This window comes from Hyperolius riggenbachi, chromosome 10 (genome assembly GCF_040937935.1).
Source record: "Hyperolius riggenbachi isolate aHypRig1 chromosome 10, aHypRig1.pri, whole genome shotgun sequence".
Classification (NCBI taxonomy): domain Eukaryota; kingdom Metazoa; phylum Chordata; class Amphibia; order Anura; family Hyperoliidae; genus Hyperolius; species Hyperolius riggenbachi.
Genome location: NC_090655.1, coordinates 258178889 through 258195108, shown reverse-complemented (window position 1 = coordinate 258195108; position 16220 = coordinate 258178889). Strand labels below are relative to the sequence as shown.

Sequence of the window (16220 nt, the reverse complement as noted above, 5' to 3'; positions counted from 1 at the left end):
CAACAAGGTGCTGAAAGCATTATTTAGAAATGTTGGCCCATATTGATAGGATAGCATCTTGCAGTTGATGGAGATTTGTGGGATGCACATCCAGGGCACGAAGCTCCCGTTCCATCACATCCCAAAGATGCTCTATTGGGTTGAGATCTGGTGACTGTGGGGGCCATTTTAGTACAAGGAACTCATTGTCATGTTCAAGAAACCAATTTGAAATTATTCGAGCTTTGTGACATGGCGCATTATCCTGCTGGAAGTAGCCATCAGAGGATGGGTACATGGTCATGAAGGGATGGACATGGTCAGAAACAATGCTCAGGTAGCCCGTGGCATTTAAACGATACCCAATTGGCACTAAGGGGCCTAAAGTGTGCCAAGAAAACATCCCCCACACCATTACACCACCACTAGCAGCCTGCACAGTTGTAACAAGGCATGATGGATCCATGTTTTCATTCTGTTTACACCAAATTCTGACTCTATCGAGACTCATCAGACCAGGCAACATTATTCCAGTCTTCAACTGTCCAATTTTGGTGAGCTCGTGCAAATTGTAGCCTCTTTTTCCTATTTGTAGTGGAGATGAGTGGTACCCGGTGGGGTCTTCTGCTGTTGTAGCCCATCCGCCTCAAGGTTGTGTGTGTTGTGGCTTCACAAATGCTTTGCTGCATACCTCGGTTGTAACGAGTGGTTATTATTTCAGTCAACGTTGCTCTTCTATCAGTCGGCCCATTCTCCTCTGACCTCTAGCATCAACAAGGCATATTCGCCCACAGGACTGCCACATACTGGATGTTTTTCCCTTTTCACACCATTCTTTGTAAACCCCAGAAATGGTTGTGTGTGAAAATCCCAGTAACTGAGCAGATTGTGAAATACTCAGACCGGCCCATCTGGCACCAACAACCATGCCACACTCAAAATTGCTTAAATCACCTTTCTTTCCCATTCTGACATTCAGATTGGAGTTTAGGAGATTGTGTGTGTGTGTGTGTGTGTGTGTATACATACATACACACACACACACACACACACACACACACACACACACACACACACACACACACACACACACACACACACACACACACACACACACACACACACACACACGTATATGTTTGTTTGTGTGTGTATGTATATATATGTATGTATATATATATATATAGTTTAGCCTGTCTGGTCCCCCATCTGGACCCTGATGTGCTGCACAGGATGGAAGGTGAACATATGCAGCCTGCATGTATATAGAGAATTTAGCTTGTCTAATTCCTCCTCGTTTCTCTCTAATCACAAGTTGTAATTTGATCTCTCCCCTGTGTCACCTGACTGCCATGGCAGATAAGCTCATTTGAAAGCACAGGATGTTAACAATATAGCCATTTGGTCCCCAACTGCTTCTGAGCTAAGTGCTTCTGCCTTACTGTTAACAATTTTTGCCTGGATTTTTACTACTCTCAGCCTACCACCTGCACCAACCTCTGCCTGGATTTTGACTACTCTCTGCCTGCTTTATTTGTACAGCTTCACAATTTTTTAAAGGAATACTATCAATGCCCAAGTGTTCTAAAATGACAACATACAAATAATGTCTAAGTAGCTGTGTAAACATTTTCCTACTATTCATGTTAAATAACAGAGGCAAAAGCTTTAATTCATTGTGTGTAGATTTTAGCTACGTTTGGAGTGTCTCATTTGCAAAGGTATGAATCTCTGCAGTCTGACATGCTAAGAACAGTGTAATATGCAGATTATATGAAACCCGGTATCAGGTTTCACACACTACAGTATTACAGATATTTATGTTGCACGTAAGATACATTTTCCTCTGCTCTCTGTGAGAGAAAGCTCTGCCTGTCTCTGACTGAGATCTCTGCACATAGAGTTAATGATGCACTGTGGGGGAATTTCCCCCTCCCCTCATTCAGCAGACTGCCAACAGAAAAATGTGAAATGAATTAGATAACAGTAATCAAATAGATAAGCACTTCTTATTTGTATATGTTTGTACATATTTGAAATGTTACAGTTTTTCGCTGTAGTGCCTCTTTAATGGTCTCCTAAACAGAATACAGAGTAATGTAGCCATCTTTGCAGGTGATAAAAAATTATGCAGAATTATCAACACTTAGACTGATAGTGACGTATTACAACAGGACGACAAAAAAGCCATATGGGCAGGCACATGGCAAATTTAATGTTGATAAATGTAAAGTCATGCACCTGGGATGTACCAATGATAGATCATCCTATAAAATAAATGACATACAGCTGGAAACATCAGACTTGGAGAAGGACTACTGGTTGATAACAAGTTAGGTAATCGTATACATTGCCAAGCAGCGGTAGCTAAATAATACCTTGAGATGATAGCATACTACTCCCTCTGTATAAATCACTTGTGAGGCCACATCTGGAGTATGGAATACAGTTTTGGGCACCACACTATAGAAAGGACATTGACTTTCTAGAACGGGTATAAAGACAAGCAATTAACCTGCCTGGCGTTCTATTAAGATCGCCAGGCAGGCTGCGGGAGGGTTTTTTTTTAATAAAAAAAAAACTATTTCATGCAGCCAACTGAAAGTTGGCTGCATGAAAGCCCACTAGAGGGCGCTCCGGAGGCGATCTTCCGATCGCCTCCGGCGCCCAGAATAAACAAGGAAGGCCGCAATGAGCGGCCTTCCTTGTTTTGCTTACATCGTCGCCATAGCGACGAGCGGAGTGACGTCATCGACGTCAGCCGACGTCCTGACGTCAGCCGCCTCCGATCCAGCCCTTAGCGCTGGCCGGAACTTTTTGTTCCGGCTACGCTGGGCTCAGGCGGCTAGGGGGGCCCTCTTTCGCCGCTGCTCGCGGCGGATCGCCGCAGAGCGGCGGCGATCAGGCAGCACACGCGGCTGGCAAAGTGCCGGCTGCGTGTGCTGCTTTTTATTTGAGCCAAATCGGCCCAGCAGGGCCTGAGCGGCAGGCTCCGGCGGTACTGGACGAGCTGAGCTCGTCCAGACCGCCCAGCAGGTTATATTAATCAGCGGGATGGAAGATCTTGCTTACCAAGAAAGGTTGGACAAACTGGGCTTATTTAGCTTGGAAAAAAGGCGACTGAGAGGTGACCTGATTAACATGTATGAATACATCACAGGGCAATACAAAAGCTTGGCAGATGAGCTTTTTGTCCCTAGGGTTGTACGATAGACAACGGGACATGATTTGTGTGTGGAGGAAAAAAGTTTTTGCCATCTATTCAGAAAGGGATCCTTCACAGTGAGAGTGGTTAAAATCTGGAACATCTTACCTCATCTTACCATTGCATTTAAAGAGGGCTTGGATGCTTTCCTTCCATTGAAGGGCATCCACTGCTATAATTTTTAGCTAATTCCCAGAAGAGTTGATCCAGGTATTCTTGATTGCCTTCTGGAGTCGGGAAGGAATTTTTCCCTTTTAAGGCTAGTTGGCCCAGTCCTTTTTTGCTTTCCCCCCTCCCCCCTGGATTAAGGGCTGGTGCACACCAGAGCGCTTCTGGAGCGTTTTGTTTAAAACGCTTACAGGGGGAAAACCGCTTGGCTAATGAGAGTGAATGGGATGGTGCACACCACGGCGGCTCGTTTTTTCCACAAACGCAAACTTAGGGGCTGCAGCATTTTTTAGATTTCTGAGGCGTTTCTGCCTCAATGTTAAAGTACAGGAAAGTGGAAAGCCGCTCTGAAAAATGCTAGATCAGAGCGGTTCTGGAGCATTTTTGTTACAGTGGTTGTTCAGTAACAGCTTTACTGTAACAATATTTGAAATCTGCTACACAAAAACGCTCCAAAAAATGCTAGGCATGGTTAGAAAACCTCTCTAAACATGCCTAGAATCGCTCTGAAAATCGGCTTCAAAAACCTCTAGCGTTTTGCAGATCTGCTAGAGGTTTTTGGTGTGCACTGGGCCTCACTGGGATATATGCAGGTTCAGGATGGTGATTTATTTATTAATTTCTTTTTCTGGTTGAACTTGATGGACAAATGTCTTTTTTTCAACCAAATTAACTATGGATTTGTAGATGGGAATTGTGTTCAGCGACTAAGAATAATAATTAGGGAGGACCTTGCCCAGGAGAACTCATGAAAAAGCATGTGTTCAGTTTTATCAGCTGATAAATCTGTAACGCTCTGATTTGCTGGTCAGCATCGTGTGTTAATCCAGAAAGTCATCACAGTAAATGAGAACCTTACAAAAGCTATCACCTGATCCAATTGATCACATGCTTCTCTGTGAGTTTTCCTAGGCAGAGCCATTCGTAATAGTAATACAGTTAAGGCCCAGTTAACCAGACCTCAGGCATCTAGTCTGGTCTCAGCTAACTAGCATGTCTGGCCGGGGGAGAATGGGGATGTTCCTATATTTATTTGTAGAGTACTGTGCAGTGGAAGTGATGTATAAATCTTCCGGTAGCCGGTGCACCCGGTCTTCTCCTCTCTTTCAATTACCTGCAGCTTTGCGGCATCTTCATATGGCTGCTCGGCATTTCATTTGAACTGCATCGGGAGACATGACGCGTTGGAGTTAAGGAGTGAAGAAGACCCGAGCCTGGATGATTTATAAGTAATTTTCACCCACTCTGCCTTCATCCGTGGGGGAGTTTAATGTTCTATTTAGTGCCTGTTATGTTGGGCGAACATCTAGATGTTCGGGTTCGGGCCGAACAGGCCGAACATGGCCGCGATGTTCGGGTGTTCGACCCGAACTCCGAACATAATGGAAGTCAATGGGGACCCGAACTTTTGTGGTTTGTAAAGCCTCCTTACATGCTACATACCCCAAATTTACAGGGTATGTGCACCTTGGGAGTGGGTACAAGAGGAAAAAAAAATTAGCAAAAAGAGCTTATAGTTTTTGAGAAAATCGATTTTAAAGTTTCAAAGGGAAAACTGTCTTTTAAATGCGGGAAATGTCTGTTTTCTTTGCACAGGTAACATGTTTTTTGCCGGCATGCAGTCATAAATGTAATACATATAAGAGGTTCCAGGAAAAGGGACCGGTAACGCTAACCCAGCAGCAGCACACGTGATGGAACAGGAGGAGGCGCAGGAGGAGAAGGCCACGCTTTGTGAGATACAACAACCCCGGCCCTGCATGAGGGCAAGAAGCGTGCGGATAGCATGCTTTGTACCGCCATGCAGTCATAAATGTAATAAAGATAAGAGGTTCCATAAACAGGGACCGGCAACGCTAACCCAGCAGCAGCAGCAGCAGCAGCAGACGTGATGGAACAGGAGGAGGCGCAGGAGGAGAAGGCCACGCTTTGTGAGACACAACAACCCAGGCCTTGCATGAGGGCAAGAAGCGTGCGGATAGCATGCTTTGTACCGCCATGCAGTCATAAATGTAATAAAGATAAGTGGTTCAATAAACAGGGACCACGCGGCAACGCTAACCCAGCAGCAGCAGACGTGATGGAACAGGAGGAGGCGCAGGAGGAGAAGGCCACGCTTTGTGAGACACAACAACCCAGGCCTTGCATGAGGACAAAAAGCGTGCGGATAGCATGCTTTTTACCGCCATGCAGTCATAAATGTAATAAAGATAAGTGGTTCAATAAACAGGGACCACGCGGCAACGCTAACCCAGCAGCAGCAGACGTGATGGAACAGGAGGAGGCGCAGGAGGAGAAGGCCACGCTTTGTGAGACACAACAACCCAGGCCTTGCATGAGGACAAAAAGCGTGCGGATAGCATGCTTTTTACCGCCATGCAGTCATAAATGTAATAAAGATAAGTGGTTCAATAAACAGGGACCACGCGGCAACGCTAACCCAGCAGCAGCAGACGTGATGGAACAGGAGGAGGCGCAGGAGGAGAAGGCCACGCTTTGTGAGACACAACAACCCAGGCCTTGCATGAGGGCAAGAAGCGTGCGGATAGCATGCTTTGTACCGCCATGCAGTCATAAATGTAATAAAGATAAGTGGTTCAATAAACAGGGACCACGCGGCAACGCTAACCCAGCAGCAGCAGACGTGATGGAGCAGGAGGAGGCGCAGGAGGAGAAGGCCACGCTTTGTGAGACACAACAACCCAGGCCTTGCATGAGGGCAAGAAGCGTGCGGATAGCATGCTTTGTACCGCCATGCAGTCATAAATGTAATAAAGATAAGTGGTTCAATAAACAGGGACCACGCGGCAACGCTAACCCAGCAGCAGCAGACGTGATGGAACAGGAGCAGGCGCAGGAGGAGAAGGCCACGGTTTTTGAGACACAACAACCCAGGCCTTGCATGAGGACAAAAAGTGTGCGGATAAAGCAGCAATGCTTTTTGCCGCCATGCAGTCATAAATGTAATACAGATGAGAGGTTCAATAAACAGGGACCGGAAACGCTACACCATCCCAGATGTTCATTGGTCATGTTACTTGGTTGGGGTCCTGGAGTGTTGCGTAGTCATTTCCAATCCAGGATTGATTCATTTTAATTTGAGTCAGACGGTCTGCATTTTCTGTAGAGAGGCGGATACGCCGATCTGTGATGATGCCTCCGGCAGCACTGAAACAGCGTTCCGACATAACGCTGGCTGCCGGGCAAGCCAGCACCTCTATTGCGTACATTGCCAGTTCGTGCCAGGTGTCTAGCTTCGATACCCAATAGTTGAAGGGTGCAGATGGATTGTTCGACACAGCTACGTCATCTGACATGTAGTCCTTGACCATCTTCTCCAGGCGATCGGTGTTGGAGGTGGATCTGCACGCTTGCTGTTCAGTGGGCTGCTGCTGCATGGGTGTCAGAAAATGTTCCCACTCCAAGGACACTGCCGATACCGTTCCCTTTTGGGTACTAGCTGCGGCTTGCGTTGTTTGCTGCCCTCCTGGTCGTCCTGGGTTTGCGGAAGTCAGTCTGTCTGCGTACAACTGGCTAGAGGAGGGGGAGGATGTCAATCTCCTCTCTAAAGTCTCCACAAGGGCCTGCTGGTATTCTTCCATTTTGACCTGTCTGACTCTTTCTTCAAGCAGTTTTGGAACATTGTGTTTGTACCGTGGATCCAGAAGGGTATAAACCCAGTAATTGGTGTTGTCCAGAATGCGCACAATGCGTGGGTCACGTTCAATGCAGTCTAGCATGAATTGAGCCATGTGTGCCAGAGTCCTACCAGAATCCTCATCATCCTCTTGTGAGCGTTGTGATAGTTGTTGTGATGCATCATAGTCGTCACCTTCCTCCTGGTCTGCTTCTGCTGACCATTCGCGTTGAATTGTGGAAGTCCAACGTGCACCGCTCTGGCCCTCGTCAGTGGTGGCATGAAATTCCTGCTCCAACTCCAGCTGTTCCTCCTCCTCTTCTTCGTCATAGCTGCTGGGGCCAGCGTTCCCTGAGGCGGATGGCCTGATGTTGGTACCATCACGCTGATCGTTTTCTCCTTCAGATTCCCCCAGTTGCATCATGACAGCTGTTTCCTTGATTTTTAACATCGACCTCTTCAGTAAACACAGCAGTGGTATGGTAATGCTGACTGAAGAGTTGTCACTGCTCACAAGCAACGTGGATTGCTCAAAATTTTGGAGGACTTGGCAGAGGTCCAACATGTTGGCCCAATCGGATCCACAGAAGCTTGGCAGCTGGCCGGATGCGCCTCGGTACTGCGCCGTCATGTACTGGACCACTGCACTCTTCTGCTCGCAAAAGCGGGCTAGCATGTGCAGCGTAGAATTCCAGCGCGTAGGGACATCACACAGCAAGCGATGGTGGGGGAGATTGAAGCGCTCCTGCATCTTGGCGAGTGCCCCCGAAGCAGTACTGGAATTTCTACAATGTTTGGCCACTCGACGCACCTTCAACAGAAGATCGGCCACGCCTGGGTATGTCCTCAGGAACCGCTGAACTACTAGGTTCATCACGTGCGCCAGGCAAGGGATGTGTGTCAGCTTAGCCAACCTTAAAGCGCGAATGAGATTACTCCCATTATCACACACAACCATGCCCGGTTTCAGGTCCAGCGGTGCCAGCCACAAATCCGTCTGTTCCTTTATTCCCCTCCAAATTTCCTCCCCTGTGTGCTGCTTATCCCCAAGGCAGATTAGCTTCAGCAACGCTTGCTGACGCATGCCAACAGCTGTGCTGCACTGCTTCCACGATCCTACTGCTGCTGGGTTAGCGTTTCCGGATGAGGTACAGCTTTGAGATGCGTTGGAGGAGAAGGAGTCAGAGAGGCAGGTGCTGCTGTTGTTATCCAGTGGGAGGGACGGCGGTGCAGCTGTTTGCGGCGTGGGCAACACCCGCGCCGTAGCAGGTGAGGAATCGCTGCCAGGCTCCACAAGGTTCACCCAGTGCGCGGTAAGGGAGATGTATCGACCCTGGCCGAACGCACTCGTCCAGGTGTCAGTGGTGAGGTGAACCTTGCAGGCAACGGCATTCTTCAAGCTTCGGGTTATTTTGCTGACCACGTGCTCATGCAACTCAGGCACTGCAGAGCGCGCAAAGTGGTAGCGGCTGGGAACCACGTAACGTGGGATGGCCACTGACATCATGCCCTTGAAGCTGTTTGTCTCCACCACTCGATATGGCAGCATTTCGCAGGCCAGAAGCTTGGCTATGCTGGCTGTTACTGCCACGGCCCGGGGGTCATTTGCTGGCAATTTCCTCTTGCGCTCAAACATCTCCGACACAGACAACTGAACCGTAGCGCTGCACACGGAAGGGCTGTTGGTTGTTGTGTTTGATGAACACTGGGAGACCTCAAGAGCACTACTCCGGAAAGTGACAGTGTCAGCGTCGTCTGATGTTTGTGAATGTTGTGAACCACGCAATGGCTGGGCTACTGCTGCTGCTGAGGCGGGTCTGGTGGTGAGTCTGGTGAACCCAAGGGAGGCAGTGTTGCTGGTGGTACCCTGTCCTGACGCGTTTGCCCACAGAGTGGGATGTTTGGATAGCATGTGACGGCTCATGCTGGTGGTGGAGAGGTTGTTAATACTTTTCCCCCTGCTCAGGCGGGTCTTGCACACCTTGCAAATCGCCATGGTAACATCCTCAGTGCAGTCTTCAAAGAAAGCCCAGACTTTGGAGCACCTGCCTCCTTGCTGGCGATTTCTGTTTGCTCCTCTTTTGCCTCTCACTTGAACTTCCACGCTTGTGGTGCCTGAAATAGCGCGCCGCCTACCTTGTGGCACAAGGCGAACTCGTGCAGCAGTGGGTTCTTCAACAGACTCATCTGTGCTGCTGCTACGACGGCGATGTTCTCGTTCACAAACAAAATCTGGGTCTCTGTCCACATTGTCCATACCCTCCTCTTCCATCTCCTGAAACTCGTCATATGTCATTGTGGGCCGCCGCCGTGGAGTAGAGCTCCCCACAACAACCTCTGCGCAGCACACTCCAACGTCGTCTTCCAGATCTTGTCGGCCGACCTCCTGCAATTGCAACCCCTCCTGCCCAAATTGCTCTGGGATTTGGGTTTCCGAGTCCTCCTCGGACTCGCCTTGTATTTCAGTGCGCGGTGCATTTCCCACAGTTAACGGTTGTGAATCAAGGCACAACATTTCTGGCTGTTCCTCCATTGACCTTTGAAAGGAGGAAGTTTGTTGGGCTGGGAATAGCTCCTGCGAATACCCCATTGTGTCCTGAGGTAATTCATCGGACTGGTTATCTGGCAGTTGTGTGCGTGGTGTCGCTGCCGGTTGTGTCAGCTTTGTGCCCACTGGCTCCTTGTAACTGGCTGAGGACTCGGACCTCGTGCGTGATGTGCTGGTGCTGCTTAACCCACTGCTGGACGCTTGAGAGGTCATCCAAGTAATTATCTGGTCCTGTTCTTTTGGATTTGTGAGGGTTGTTGTCCTGGACAACATGGGCGGTATTGAGTGGGTTTTCTTGGGTGCTCCCCTGTGGCCTGTACGTGAACCGTCAGGGGAAACAACTCTTCCCTTGCCCCTCCCTCTTTCACCGGATTTCTTCCTCATTTCACTTATCCTTACAGTACACGCTGACTGGCAGCAGTACAGTGGCAGTACAGAAATGCTATACAGTACCACTATTCCCAGCAGCGACACAGAGCACAATGCTATACAGTGACGGGTGAGCGGTGTACCACTATTCCCAGCAGCGACACAGAGCACAATGCTATACAGTGGCGGGTGAGCGGTGTACTACTATTCCCAGCAGACACAGAACAGTAAACAGAATGCTATATAGTGTGGCTGAGCGAGCGGTGTACCACTATTCCCAGCAGACACAGAACAGTAAACAGAATGCTATATAGTATGGCTGAGCGAGCGGTGTACCACTATTCCCAGCAGAAACAGAACAGTAAACAGAATGCTATATAGTGTGGCTGAGCGAGCGGTGTACCACTATTCCCAGCAGACACAGAACAGTGAACAGAATGCTATATAGTGTGGCTGAGCGAGCGGTGTACCACTATTCCCAGCAGACACAGAACAGTGAACAGAATGCTATATAATGTGGCTGAGCGAGGTACACAGAGTGGCAGTAAACAGAATGCTATATAGTGTGGCTGAGCGAGCGGTGTACTACTATTCCCAGCAGACACAGAACAGTAAACAGAATGCTATATAGTGTGGCTGAGCGAGCGGTGTACCACTATTCCCAGCAGACACAGAACAGTAAACAGAATGCTATATAGTGTGGCTGAGCGAGCGGTGTACCACTATTCCCAGCAGACACAGAACAGTGAACAGAATGCTATATAATGTGGCTGAGCGAGGTACACAGAGTGGCAGTAAACAGAATGCTATATAGTGTGGCTGAGCGAGCGGTGTACTACTATTCCCAGCAGACACAGAACAGTAAACAGAATGCTATATAGTGTGGCTGAGCGAGCGGTGTACCACTATTCCCAGCAGACACAGAACAGTAAACAGAATGCTATATAGTGTGGCTGAGCGAGCGGTGTACCACTATTCCCAGCAGACACAGAACAGTAAACAGAATGCTATATAGTGTGCCTGAGCGAGCGGTGTACCACTATTCCCAGCAGACACAGAACAGTGAACAGAATGCTATATAGTGTGGCTGAGCGAGCGGTGTACCACTATTCCCAGCAGACACAGAACAGTAAACAGAATGCTATATAGTGTGGCTGAGCGAGCGGTGTACCACTATTCCCAGCAGACACAGAACAGTGAACAGAATGCTATATAATGTGGCTGAGCGAGGTACACAGAGTGGCAGTAAACAGAATGCTATATAGTGTGGCTGAGCGAGTGGTGTACTACTATTCCCAGCAGACACAGAACAGTAAACAGAATGCTATATAGTGTGGCTGAGCGAGCGGTGTACCACTATTCCCAGCAGACACAGAACAGTAAACAGAATGCTATATAGTGTGGCTGAGCGAGCGGTGTACCACTATTCCCAGCAGACACAGAACAGTGAACAGAATGCTATATAATGTGGCTGAGCGAGGTACACAGAGTGGCAGTAAACAGAATGCTATATAGTGTGGCTGAGCGAGCGGTGTACTACTATTCCCAGCAGACACAGAACAGTAAACAGAATGCTATATAGTGTGGCTGAGCGAGCGGTGTACCACTATTCCCAGCAGACACAGAACAGTGAACAGAATGCTATATAATGTGGCTGAGCGAGGTACACAGAGTGGCAGTAAACAGAATGCTATATAGTGTGGCTGAGCGAGCGGTGTACTACTATTCCCAGCAGACACAGAACAGTAAACAGAATGCTATATAGTGTGGCTGAGCGAGCGGTGTACCACTATTCCCAGCAGACACAGAACAGTAAACAGAATGCTATATAGTGTGGCTGAGCGAGCGGTGTACCACTATTCCCAGCAGACACAGAACAGTGAACAGAATGCTATATAGTGTGGCTGAGCGAACGGTGTACCACTATTCCCAGCAGACACAGAACAGTAAACAGAATGCTATATAGTGTGGCTGAGCGAGCGGTGTACCACTATTCCCAGCAGACACAGAACAGTAAACAGAATGCTATATAGTGTGGCTGAGCGAGCGGTGTACCACTATTCCCAGCAGACACAGAACAGTGAACAGAATGCTATATAGTGTGGCTGAGCGAGCGGTGTACCACTATTCCCAGCAGACACAGAACAGTAAACAGAATGCTATATAGTGTGGCTGAGCGAGCGGTGTACCACTATTCCCAGCAGACACAGAACAGTGAACAGAATGCTATATAATGTGGCTGAGCGAGGTACACAGAGTGGCAGTAAACAGAATGCTATATAGTGTGGCTGAGCAAGCGGTGTACTACTGTTCCCAGCAGCGACACAATGACAGGGGGGACCCTGGCTAGCGTGGCTGGAGCGCGAACTACCCTGCCTGCCTACCCAAAGCTAAACCCACAGACAAATGGCGGAGATATGACGTGGTTCGGGTATTTATTTACCCGAACCACGTGACAGTTCGGCCAATCAGAGCGCGTTCGGGTCCGAACCACGTGACCCGTTCGGCCAATCACAGCGCTAGCCGAACGTTCGGGGAACGTTCGGCCATGCGCTCTTAGTTCGGCCATGTGGCCGAACGGTTTGGCCGAACACCATCAGGTGTTCGGCCGAACTCGAACATCACCCGAACAGGGTGATGTTCTGCAGAACCCGAACAGTGGCGAACACTGTTCGCCCAACACTATGTAGGATAAATGAGACTCTACTGTAATAGGGCTAGGTCACACTCGGCGCTTGGAGCGCCGCTAGACCGCCCATAAAGTAGATAGCTGAGTACAGTGGTGATTCTACAAACAGAGGTTGCAGTTAATCTATTCACCACAAGATGGCGAACTTTCCTCTCCCAAGTGGAACGCATGGATAGGAAGAAAGAAAACCAAAGAGAGGAAGTGATGTAGTTACAAGAAGTGAAGAGAACATATTGTTGGAGGAGGTAATTTTGTGATTCTTATTATATTGCATAATAGCAAATATATGCTTATTAGGGTTTGCACAGTAGTATAGATTGCAGTGGGGAAATTAGTACAGACATGGGTATGGGGGAGCAGTGGGTAGATTAGTACAGACATGGGTATGGGGGAGCAGTGGGGAGATTAGTACAGACATGGGTATGGGGGAGCAGTGGGGGATTAGTACAGGCATGGGTATGGGATAACAGTGTGGGTTTTAGTACAGACATGGGTATGGGGGAGCAGTGGGGAGATTAGTACAGACATGGGTATGGGGGAGCAGTGGGGGGATTAGTACAGACATGGGTATGGGCGAGCAGTGGGGGGATTAGTACAGACATGGGTATGGGCGAGCAGTGGGGGGATTAGTACAGACATAGGTATGGGGAGCAGTGGGGAGATTAGTACAGACATGGGTATGGGGGAGCAGTGGGGGGATTAGTACAGACATGGGTATGGGGGAGCAGTGGGGAGATTAGTACAGACATGGGTATGGGGGAGCAGTGGGGGGATTAGTACAGACATGGGTATGGGGGAGCAGTGGGGGGATTAGTACAGACATGGGTATGGGGGAGCAGTGGAGGGATTAGTACAGACATGGGTATGGGGGAGCAGTGGAGGGATTAGTATAGACATGGGTATGGGGTAGCAGTGGGGGGATTAGTACAGACATGGGTATGGGGGAGCAGTGGGGGGATTAGTACAGACATGGGTATGGGGGAGCAGTGGAGGGATTAGTACAGACATGGGTATGGGGGAGCAGTGGAGGGATTAGTACAGACATGGGTATGGGGGAGCAGTGGGGGGATTAGTACAGACATGGGTATGGGTGAGCAGTGGGGAGATTAGTACAGACATGGGTATGGGAGAGCAGTGGGGGGTTTAGTAAAGACATGGGTATGGGGGAGCAGTGGGGGGATTAGTACAGACATGGGTATGGGGGAGCAGTGGGGGGATTAGTACAGACATGGGTATGGGGGAGCAGTGGGGGGATTAGTACAGACATGGGTATTGGGAGCAGTAGGGAGATTAGTACAGACATGGGTATGGGGGAGCAGGGGGGGGGGTTAGTACAGACATGGGTATGGGGGAGCAGTTGGGAGATTAGTACAGACATGGGTATGGGGGAGCAGTGGGGAGATTAGTACAGACATGGGTATGGGGGAGCAGGGGGGATTAGTACAGACATGGGTATGGGGGAGCAGTGGGGAGATTAGTACAGACATGGGTATGGGGGAGCAGGGGGGGATTAGTACAGACATGGGTATGGGGGAGCAGTGGGGAGATTAGTACAGACATGGGTATGGGGGAGCAGTGGGGAGATTAGTACAGACATGGGTATGGGGGAGCAGTGGGGAGATTAGTACAGACATGGGTATGGGGGAGCAGTGGGGAGATTAGTACAGACATGGGTATGGGGGAGCAGTGGGGAGATTAGTACAGACATGGGTATGGGAGAGCAGTGGGGGGTTTAGTACAGACATGGGTATGGGGGAGCAGTGGGAGGATTAGTACAGACATGGGTATGGGGGAGCAGGGGGGAGATTAGTACAGACATGGGTATGGGGGAGCAGTGGGGAGATTAGTACAGACATGGGTATGGGGGAGCAGTGGGGAGATTAGTACAGACATGGGTATGGGGAGCAGTGGGGGATTAGTACAGACATGGGTATGGGGAGCAGTGGGAGGATTTGTACAGACATGGGTATGAGGGAGCAGTGGGGAGATTAGTACAGATATGGGTAGGGGGGAGCAGTGGGGGGATTAGTACAGACATGGGTATGGGGGAGCAGTGGGGGGATTAGTACAGACATGGGTATGGGGGAGCAGTGGGGGATTAGTATAGACATGGGTATGGGGGAGCAGTGGGGGGATTAGTACAGACATGGGTATGGGGGAGCAGTGGGGGATTAGTACAGACATGGGTATGGGGGAGCAGTGGGAGGATTAGTACAGATATGGGTATGGGGGAGCAGTGGGGGGATTAGTACAGACATGGGTATGGGGGAGCAGTGGGGGGATTAGTACAGACATGGGTATGGGGGAGCAGTGGAGGGATTAGTACAGACATGGGTATGGGGGAGCAGTGGAGGGATTAGTACAGACATGGGTATGGGGGAGCAGTGGGGGGATTAGTACAGACATGGGTATGGGTGAGCAGTGGGGAGATTAGTACAGACATGGGTATGGGAGAGCAGTGGGGGGTTTAGTAAAGACATGGGTATGGGGGAGCAGTGGGGGGATTAGTACAGACATGGGTATGGGGGAGCAGTGGGGGGATTAGTACAGACATGGGTATGGGGGAGCAGTGGGGGGATTAGTACAGACATGGGTATGGGGAGCAGTAGGGAGATTAGTACAGACATGGGTATGGGGGAGCAGGGGGGGGGGTTAGTACAGACATAGGTATGGTGGAGCAGTGGGGGGATTAGTACAGACATGGGTATGGGGGAGCAGTGGAGGATTAGTACAGACATGGGGTATGGGAGAGCAACTGGGTAAATTAGTCATTCCTATTACTACTATTTTCAAACTTACATCTAACCTATATAGTTTAATAGTTAGTGTGCCTCCACTTTGCTGTTTAATAACTAGCACTCTGCCCCTAAATTTCCACACCCCTCCATTAGTGATGGCTTGTGGACTGCAGCATGCTGTGAGTATAGTGCACAGGTAGCTAGAAATCAATATTTTATTCTTTCCTGTAATACTCTGCATGGCCCTACCACCCACAAGTTACAAGTCACTTTATTATCTATCAAAAGACAGCAATATCCTGTACAGGACCACTGAGGATGGACAAAGACCAGAGTCACATGACTGAGAAAATATTCAACCTCACCCTAGAGATCATCTATTTGCTGACTGGAGAGGTGAAGAGGATTCTGGTAGCTCACATGACATAACAGTTATCTCTGTTAACCACTTGCCGACCGCACACTCATACCGTGCGGCGGCAAAGTGGTAGCTGGAGGACCAGCGACGCACATCTGTGTCGCCAGGTGCCTCCCTAATTAATCAGGAAAGGCCGCTCGCGCGAGCGGCCGTTTCCTGTTAGATCACGGAGCGGGTCTCCGTGAATAGCCTGCGAGCCGCTGATTGCGGCTCGCAGACTAAATGTAAACGTAGGAGACATATGTCTCCTTTGTTTACATTGTACGGCGCTGCCAGCAACATGCCAGCCAGGAGGAGCGATCAGACCCCCCCTGCACATCATCCCCATAGGGGGGAAAAAAGGGGGGCGATCTGATCGCTCTGCGTGCCAGGTGATCTGTGCTGGGGGCTGCAGAGCACACCCAGCACAGATCACAAAAAACAGTGCTGGTCCTTAAGGGGGGTAAAGGCTGGGTCATCAAGTGGTTAA

General features: G+C 49.4%; 1 protein-coding gene across 1 annotated transcript in view; it reads left to right on the top strand.

Moving 5' to 3' along the window:
* Positions 1–16220, top strand: part of LOC137537127 (uncharacterized) — a 627974-nt gene that overhangs the window by 409486 nt on the left and 202268 nt on the right. The gene's annotated exons all lie outside the window — the stretch shown is intronic.